Genomic DNA, 10078 nt, shown 5'->3' with positions numbered 1-10078 from the left:
CAAGAGATGAATACACTAAGCAGATTCAGAAGGATGTAGGTTGCAGTAAGTACTGGGAGATGAAGAAGCTTGCACAGGATAGAGTAGCATGGAGAGCTGCATCAAACCAGTCTCAGTACTGAAGACCACAACAACAATATCCATCTCTGGTCTGTCAACAGGCCAGATGCCTACCTATTGCTGCCATAGACTGGAGACAGGTCCTGCCATAAACACCACTGCCACCACTGATTCTGTTAAGTAAAGGGGTCACCCTTCTCTTAGCACCACCTCACCACCTACACCTGCCACGTCCAACCTGTTACACACCTCATGACAGGAGCAGCAGCAGACTTAAGATAGGTATTTTTTTATTTCTTAATTTTGTGTGCCTTGCAGTACTTATTTCATTAGGTTGAATGTAATTTTTTCACGTTTCCCTCTTACTAAGTTTCTCATGAGGGATAACACCATTTTTAGGTGTCTACTGGAGTACAATGTCACTCTCATCTAAAATCTAAGATTGTCAAAAGATAACACACAAAAAATGCACTAAAATTCAAACCACCTTTTGAAACTGACTCATGTTTTTACTTTGTCCTTGTCATTTGTGCAAAGTCTCACTATTTTTCACATGTTTATTTTGTGTTAACGCCATTTACTCCATTCTACTAAAAGAACTAAATTTTCTTAAAGCTTGGACAGAATTGGTCATGTTATTGTGTCTATGGAAGATTGAATCACTGTGAATGCTTGGGCAGGGATAACAAAATCTCTGAGGCAGAAAACGCTCAATGCTCAATGGTATTGTATGGTGGTTAGGGAAACCAATCACTTTCGGTGTGAATGGCTTAGTTATATGTCTGCATGACCTTTTAACCATTCAGTCATTGTATTAATGGTCAGGGGTGTATGTTAGAGACCTGAGGCTCTACAGGAACAATTCTGACACCCAGTAAACCACAAAACATTCGTTTATGACTGCTGACTGAATGAGGTCAATATAAGCTGTGGTGGTTTTTGGTTAGCAAAGCTGTCACGGTCCGGCATATCATTCTCAAAGATCCAGTTAAAGTGTCATAATTTCTTCTGCTCTGTGTCATACTTTCCACTTTATTGAAAGGGGCTCTCCCTATGCAGAAATTATTGGACAATGGGGAGGTAGTGTGAGGTGGCATGCTACTCTCTCACTTTAACAGCATTGTCAGTCAGATTAATGTACAAGTACTGTACTCCATGAAATCTCTGTAGATTCTCTTCCAAATTTTCTGAATGTGTCGTTATTGGTGCTAATACTTCAGTGAATGGTCTTGTCTCCAAGACTAATGGAATTCCTCATCCTGGTTTTGTTACAATTAAATGTGAACTACAGTATGAATTCTTTGAATCTGCAATGGTTTGCCAGTCTAAAACTTTTTTATTTTCTCTGTTTACTTTTAATCATTTGGCCAAAGGTACAGAACGTGTGAGAAAACAAAATGGCTCAGGGAGTTTTAACAAAGGTTACACCCATATTCTTTAATTATTCCAGGACATTCCTCGACAAAACCTGTGTGTCCTTCAGCTCTTTCTTGTATGTGGAGTGTAAAAAATCTGATTCAGTTATCTTTTCCTTGATAGCTTCCACCACATTTATTTCAGCCTTCTTCATTGTGTGTGTTTCTCATAGCACCCAGTTTTCAGTACTTACTATCTGTATTTTTATTTGATCACAGGACTTTCTGTCTGTGGTGTCCCTTAGCAAATCAACCTCAATAAAATCGTCTTCAATATACACAGATCAGCCAGGACATTATGACCACCGACCTACAATCGATATAAACCTGTCCAAGCGACGGCAGCGTCGCCTGGCGAGGAATGGCTGCTAGCGAGGCACACGCGTGGTGCATGTAGTATAGGTGGGCTGTTTAGGTTTTTATGTCGGTAACGTCACGTAGCGCTCTGTATGAAAATCACTGGCTGTGCTGTGTGCAGTCTGTGGCTGGTTGGCATTGTTGGAATATTTGCTATTGTAGTGTTGGGCAGTTGGATACGAACAGCGCGTAGCCGCCAGCAGTGGTGGATGTGGGGAGAGAGATGGCAGAATTTTGAGAGCGGACGATCTGGACGTCTGTCCATCACAAAGAGTAAATTTGTAATACTGTATATCATGAACTGATATATATATATATATATATATATATATATATATATATATATATATATATATATATATGATGACTTTTGAATATTATTAAGGTAAATACATTGTTTGTTCTCTATAAAAATCTTTCATTTGCTGACTATGCCTATCAATAATTAGTGCCTTCCGTAGTTAGAATCTTTTATTTAGCTGGCAGTATTGGCGCTCGCTGTATTGCAATAGTCCGAGTAACGAAGATTTTTGTGAGGTAAGTGATTCATGAAAGGTATAGGTTATTGTTAGTCAGGGCCATTCATTTGTAGGGATTATTGAAAGTCAAATTGTGTTGCGCTAAAAATATTGTGTGTCAGATTAGTGATGATCAGAATAAGTAAAGAGAGAAATGTCTGAGTAGGTTCAGTTCTGCTCAGCTGTTTGAAAATCAAATAACGTAAGAGGTTTACCAGCACAGTCATTTATAATTTTCCAAAGGGGACGTTTCAGTAGTATCAGTAAGGTTGCTGTCCGTGTGTGAAATGGGGAAGGCGCGCTTTGTATCTGAGCTTGAATGAAGGTGAATTGCGATGGCCTGGAGGCTTGGCACGAGCGTTTTGGAAAATGCACGACTTGTCTGGTGTTTAAGGAGTGCTGTGGCGAATGTCTTCAACACGTGGTGAAATCACATCCAGAAGTCGTGAGGTTGGGCAGCCACCTCTTATTACAGATGTCTGACGTTATGTGCTAGGTGGAGGCGAACTGTGATAGAACTAATATCAGACTTCAATACTGGCCATAATACAATTGTGTCTAAACACACAGTGCACCAAACACTCCTAACAATGTGCCTCTGCAGACGACGATCCTTGCATGTGTCAATGTTAACACCATGACTTTGGCAACTACAGCTGAAATAGGCATGTTGAGAGGCACCCACATGCCTTGCTCATACTGTGGCATCAAGCAGTCAGGCCTGCAAGATGAGTGGTCTGCCAAGCGAGTGGATTCATTCTTATTTGTCGAGTAACATGAACTCTAGTACTCACACTTAAGTTACAAGTTATCCTCCTATATGATTAATACGCAACGGAAACACGCATCTGACTACCAGTAATTTACAGAACTCTGACTGTACACTACGCACTGGCAATACCACATTTTCTTTTTGTCTTTTATTTAACGGCTTTTGTCAACACGTGGCTACCGCACTGAATATGAATGGCGCACACATTATAAATTCGGGACATTATGACAACATACAATTCGAAGGAAAAGTCCGCCAATCTTTTTCTTTTCACTATCTTATTTATTCCGACAAATTCTCTAACCTAAACACCCAAATTCTATAACCTACAACAATAACACATGAGAAATTCCGCCCAGTGGGCATGGCTTTACAATGGTGAATCTCTATATTATGGTCTCGTAATTATTTTTAACGCTACAGTGCACTTTCTGGATAGGATGGTGGATCTTTTATTATACCTCACACCTCGACTCTCACAATCATCATCACTAAACTTTCCTCCAGACCGAGCGGTACAGAAGGAACAAGCATAACCCACTAATCTTTTGAAACTACCTCGCTACTCTCCCATGCAAACCACACATACCCAAATTACATGACATACACCACACTACAACATGAAATACTACACAGAGAATAGTCACAACATTATCACTTTCAGCTTTCCCACTTCAATTAATATTTATCCCAGTTTCACACGACACTGCCCCACTTCGTAATTCTACTTTCCTACTATGAACTCTGGAGATATATGCCCGTCTTCCTGTGCAATGCAAGCCAAGTGGCGTTACTGGATGGACGGCCGACTCACCTTGCTGCTCTCTCAGAGTTTGAATCAAGCGTCACACGGAATCATATCACACAAAGTAATATTAAGCACACACGAGAGTCCTCAACTGATACCATGGACGAGTACTTCTCTTTATCTTTTGTCTCATACACAGTTTGAGACTCACACAGTACTCACCACGTGGAAGTACTCGTCTCTAATTTCAAGTCCTGCACACGCCATTTCTTAAATATTTCAACTTATGGTACACACGCTATTTCTTAAATATTTCAACTTATTGTACACACGCTAGTAATTCAGCTTAACTTCAGCACACGGAAGTATTTCAACTTAATGCTACACGTGGTTTCATTGTGACCGTTGGTCACTTCCGAAGATTCCTACAATCCCTTTAATATTACCTGCCTGACATTTAATTCTCCCCACAAAAGTTCCTGAAATAGAGAAATTATTATTTCAAACTACTCTTAAATATTCCACATGCATACCATGTCTCCACTCTTTCATCATTACGAAGCACAACTAAAACAGGTCTTAACAGCACAAGATCCAGCGGCAGAGTGCCGAAACATGGCCGTTCTCTAGGTCCTCTACCATCTCTGTCGAGGTGGGGGAAGCACCTTGCTATCGTATTGGTCAGCCACATTTCAGGCGCTCAAAGCTCTGGTAAATTTCATCTCTTTGGCCCCACCAAAGGTGGCCAAAGGATCGACTCAAAGATGATCATATATTCACATTCACTATCTGCGGTTAGCAGACGACCATACATTCATTCATTTCACAGATCTCACCAAACTGGATGTAGGGATTTACTTTGTGGGAGTGCACATGTGATCAATTAAATAAATAAATTGTCATTCTTTCCCACACTGGTATCCGTCTTCGCTGTATTAATTGAAATTGAGTTAGCTTTACAAAGAAAATATGTTGTTCTGACAAAAATAATGAAGTATGTTGTACCTATTTTCAATGTCGGGCGGTACTGTACCCTTTCAATGTGACCATCGGCACAGTACGTTGTGCAGTGGCAGGGAGTTGAATAGTTTGGTAAGTGCTCATAGAGAGTGCACGAGTCCATTGTCTTTCAGGGGAACACTCATTGACACCTGTACTGCGGGACAGAGACAAGCTGATGGCGACTCCATTATGCTCTGGGGAACATTCTCGTGGGCATCCATGGGTCTAATGGAGGCTTGATGCAAGGTGTTTGTGATTATTTGGGGGACTTCGTCTTCTGGCCCTCCCCTTGTGGAGAACTTCAGGTCTTTCCCTAGTGGATGTGACTTGTGGTCTGTCTCTTGTGGTGGACTAAAGACCTGTGGCAGTTTCAGCTATACCGACAGTGGAACTGCATATCTTCTTGGACATATCGTGTGTCACAAGGGTGAACGTATTCGTCCTGAGTCGGCTGTCTGACATTTGACAATTCCAGCACTCACCATCATGCCTATGAGTCAAATTGGTTTGGCCAGAGCAGCGTCCGCAGCTCGTGGTCGTGCGGTAGCGTTCTCGCTTCCCCCGTCCGGGTTCCCGGGTTCGATTCCCGGCGGGGTCAGGGTTTTTCTCTGCCTCGTGATGACTGGGTGTTGTGTGATGTCCTTAGGTTAGTTAGGTTTAAGTAGTTCTAGGGGACTGATGACCATAGATGTTAAGTCCCATAGTGCTCAGAGCCATTTGGCCAGACCAGCGAACGTGTGCACCTCACACTAAAATCTGCTAGGAATTCAGGGCTCTCATAGGGAAGCTTCCCACTTTGTGATAATCAGATCGCAGACCACGTAGTTTGCATATTTTCATGGATGTGTCACAACATAACAGATGTTGCAGCGACCGTTCCTCGCCCACGGCGCGTTATTTTCTGTTACCTGCTGAATCAAGGTGAAAGGAAAAAGTATTGCTGCACTGACGTAGTGTTGTTAAACTACCTGGTCTCAGGTGAACCATAGTTTGTGGTGTAGTTGATCATAGATGATTCAATTTGAATACAGTTGGGCCTCACAGTGGATTCGTGTAAACCAAGTTAGACTGCATTGTAAAAGGGATTAATTCAGGGGAGGATTTGTATAGCTTCCATGCCAATGAATGCTTTGCCCATCAAACACCTTTCCTTTACTGATTACGCTTGTCATTTTTTGTGCAAGATTCATCAGCTAATTCTCTAGAAAGTTGTAGTTACTAAAGGTTAATAAAACTTGTCATTATTTTGTAAACTTAAATACACGATTGTTCTCATTCATACTCCCTCTACTATTCACTGTTTTATTTTGTTGTGATGGTACCTGAGTACACCAGCAATTTAAACTTCAGTATTATTAAATTAATTAATTTGACTTCTGAAAATGATTACATGTGCAGAACAACAAAAGTGCCATCAGTATATTCATTAATTCATATGGAAGACGTATGTGAGTAGCACATGATTTATAGATTATTGACAAGATAATACTTTTCTTTATGTAAAGATAATAACCTTCAGCTTCACGCAGACATACATTTGTGATTAAAGCAAGCGACAGCTTCCAACATTGCGCGATGTCCTTGTTAAGGCATGCAACATAGTCGACTAAATGCAGAGTAGGACCAAACCTACACAGGTCTGTCACCATGCACAAAAGTTGGAGGTGTATGGATGGGCCTGATCCTACTTTGCATTCGCTAGACTGTTTCTTCAAAGTAAAATAAATAACTTCCTTCCCTGGTTTTGACCCCATTTCCCAATGGACCACCCCTGAATAAGTAGACGAACAAAAATATTCAGGGTACCAGTTAAAACACAGACCTCGGTCAGGTGGCAATAATCAAAAGTATGATAAATGTCAGTTCTGTAAACACAAACTGCAGCTAAGGCAATTATCTTACATGAGCACTGCAGTCCAAATGCAAGACTCTACGTGTAATATTTTTGTCCAAACAATAAGAATGTAACTAAAAGGAAAAAGACAATCCTCAATAACTAACTGCCTATGAACAAAGTGAAGTGACTTTTGCTGTTGAATGTTGATCCCAGATAGAAGTATGCATGCAGCGCTCAACATTCAATGGGGCCGTTGTGGCGTCACAGTCAGACTTAAATAGTTTTCCCCCATACCAAGAGAAATAATTATTAAATGACAGTGTCCAGTACTCTTAAGTGAAACAATATCAACCACTATGTAGTACAGAGCTGAATGAATGTTATAAATACTACTGAGGTAAAAAATACATAAAGATAATACTGTTACAATGTTGTAAATGGACATTTAAGTAGTAGGGGATAGTGGCTCTGAGCACAATGTTAATATCAGATTGATATGCAAATTAATTAAATTGATCAATTAATTACCCCCACCAACTGATCCCGAAAGACCCCCACCCCAGATGACGCCATGTGTATTCCCCAGCAGTCACGTGGGTATCTGCCCCCTCCCCCTCCCCATGCCTTCCCCCCTACATTTCCCTCCCCCACCTACCTTATTGGTGGGAATTTCGAATTTTGCGATAATATCGAATTTTGTTGGGAATTTCATTGTCCCAGGGCTGTGCTGCCATCCCATCCCATCCCCCACCTGGGAATTGATTGGAAATTAAAGATGTCGGTAACCTTTCTCGGACTGGTACCCCAATCCTTCTGAATGGAAAGCCCAAGAGAACCCCTCCAATGCTTGGAAACTGTCCAGGTGCAGGAGAGGAAGGTTAGGTTAGTGTGCTTTATTTTTTCATTGGGAAACTGAAGTAAAGATCGGTCCTAATTACGTAATTAATCATAAAGGTCGGTCCTAATTATAGAACTATATGCACAACAATACACAAAGAGCGCTTAATGTCGCAATACAGCTCAAAAATTGCCCATGTCATACAACTGGTGCTATCTCGCTGGGAAAAATTACACAATACCACTCGAAACCAGTGGCGGACATACTGAAACTCTACACTTCATCTAGAAGCTGGCGCCGCGCGGGATTAGCCGAGCGGTCTATGGCTCTGCAGTCACGGACTGTGCGGCTGATCCTGGCGGAGGTTCGATTCCTCCCTCGGGCATGGGTGTGTGTGATTGTCCTTAGAATAATTTAGGTTAAGTAGTGTGTAATCTTAGGGACTGATGACCTTAGCAGTTATGTCCCATAAGATTTCACACACATTTGAACATAGAAGCTGGCAGGAAAAAGACTAGAGTGAAACACACTATCTTTATTTTTTGGGCAGGAATTGTGTTCAACTGATCAGTTAAGGAGTGTATCTATCGCTGTTTGACGTCAGAGTTCGCTACAGACACCTCCCACTGTTTTGCTTGAAAAATCACCCTGCAGCCCAGGTAACCAAAACTCAGGAAAGCCAATAAACGCTACCACTACTGATGGAAAATGCTTCATTGTTCTAATAACACAACGGAGTTGTGAAAAATATCAGCACTCGTAATCAATGGGTCATAATGCAACAAATTTTCCGGGGACTACAGAAAATTCTCATCCGAAAAGAGGTATGGCAGTTGAATGTGCATTCTTCTTGATGCACAGTCACGAACTACTGACATTAGAGGCACTCTTACATCCCCTCATGCCTCTCTCTAGCTCCCTCTCCTCACTGTAGGTACAGACTTTTTCAAATGGCCAGCTGCTACTGCTTCCACGTGGCGTCTATGTTGACTGCAGTCTCCCGCCAATCCGGTGACAGAGTCTTTGACCAATGTAGTATGTGGCCAGGTGGTCGAGGTGGCGGTTCTGCACTAACACATTGGCCCATAACGCCACCTGATCAAAGTGAAATAAATGACCGGCAACCCGAGTACAACGTTCTTGTTCGTTTAAAATGTAGCCACGCCCTGGCCAGAGCGCAGCTGCTCCCTGGGACCACACACACACACACACACATACACACTGGACCTGCCCCCCTTAAGCCCACAACTACATGCTGTTCTGCGATGGAGAAAACTTTTATTTAACATCGACACACTTCCTGCAATCGAGGATCTATTAAAAAAAAAAAAAAAAAAAAAAAAAAAAACACACACACAACCGTGATGTTAATAAATGTCCTATTGCCACGAAAATAGTCGCAGTCCATTTTCTTTTAGTTTCCTGAGCAAAATCGGTATAGTTTCTGCGTTCAACTGCAGGATGCAATTCGCATCTCGCTCTCCCCCCGCCGCCCGTTGTTGTGCTACGTCCAATGAAATGAGAAAAGGCTACAGCACTGCCGCCAATTACAGATGACCAATCTGCAGTGGGCAAAGTGATTCCTCGGAGTTTGATGGACAAAATTTCATGGCTCGGGTGTGTCCTTACGTTCAAGTCAGTGACTGTGTGTATTACAGTGTGTATCACAAACATTTAGACACGTGAAATAACATTACAGAATACAGCCTTTCAAACCATTTGTCCACATGTCGGAAAAAACACAATTATTTTACGTTTAACAACAACAAGATACAATTCAAGAGAACAGTGTTATTTTGTACACCGTGGAAGGCCATATTTTACCATTGTGATGCCATATCTCACTGGCGTTTACAAAACAGATCATGAGAGCCTATCTTCTAATACAGCCTCCTAACGTCACCTAGTAGAGAAGCCTATAAGATTCCTCCATTACATCGAAACAAATACTGGCTGTGTGCTTAAATTTTTACTCCTTAACTCCCCTCTACCAACCTGCATGTAAAGTTTCTGTCATCCAGCAAACAATCATTAGCAATAGCAGCGATTCTTGAATTCTGGTTTCGTAACCAATTTGATGTTCAGAGAACGTCCTGTTTCATACAATCTACTCACATGTCATGAACAACACTATCATTTCTAGGCTCTACAGTGAGCTATAATTCAAGTGCTGTCTTCTTTATAATTAGAGATTATGAAGTATGAAATAAAACAACACTTGCAGTAACCCTTAATGTTAAACATTCAGTCGTGACAATAATAATTAAAACAGTCATGACTCCTCACGAATAGATACGGTCGATTTCTTTTAGTATTATGAGCAAAATCGGTGTAGTTTGAGAGCATTCTGTGTGATAAAATTACAAATTGTGATGCACAAGGGTATTACATTCATTTCAGACGTATGAAATACCAATACAGATCAGTATCTATACATCCATTTAGCATTTTCGAGGGCACTACTTATGGTTATTTTGTAACATCCAGAGTAGGTAAAAAACTATGAACTATCTGTATGCAAACTTTAACCA

This window comes from Schistocerca americana, chromosome 6, assembly GCF_021461395.2.
Source record: "Schistocerca americana isolate TAMUIC-IGC-003095 chromosome 6, iqSchAmer2.1, whole genome shotgun sequence".
Taxonomy (NCBI): Eukaryota; Metazoa; Arthropoda; class Insecta; order Orthoptera; family Acrididae; genus Schistocerca; species Schistocerca americana.
This window is presented reverse-complemented; position numbering follows the sequence as displayed.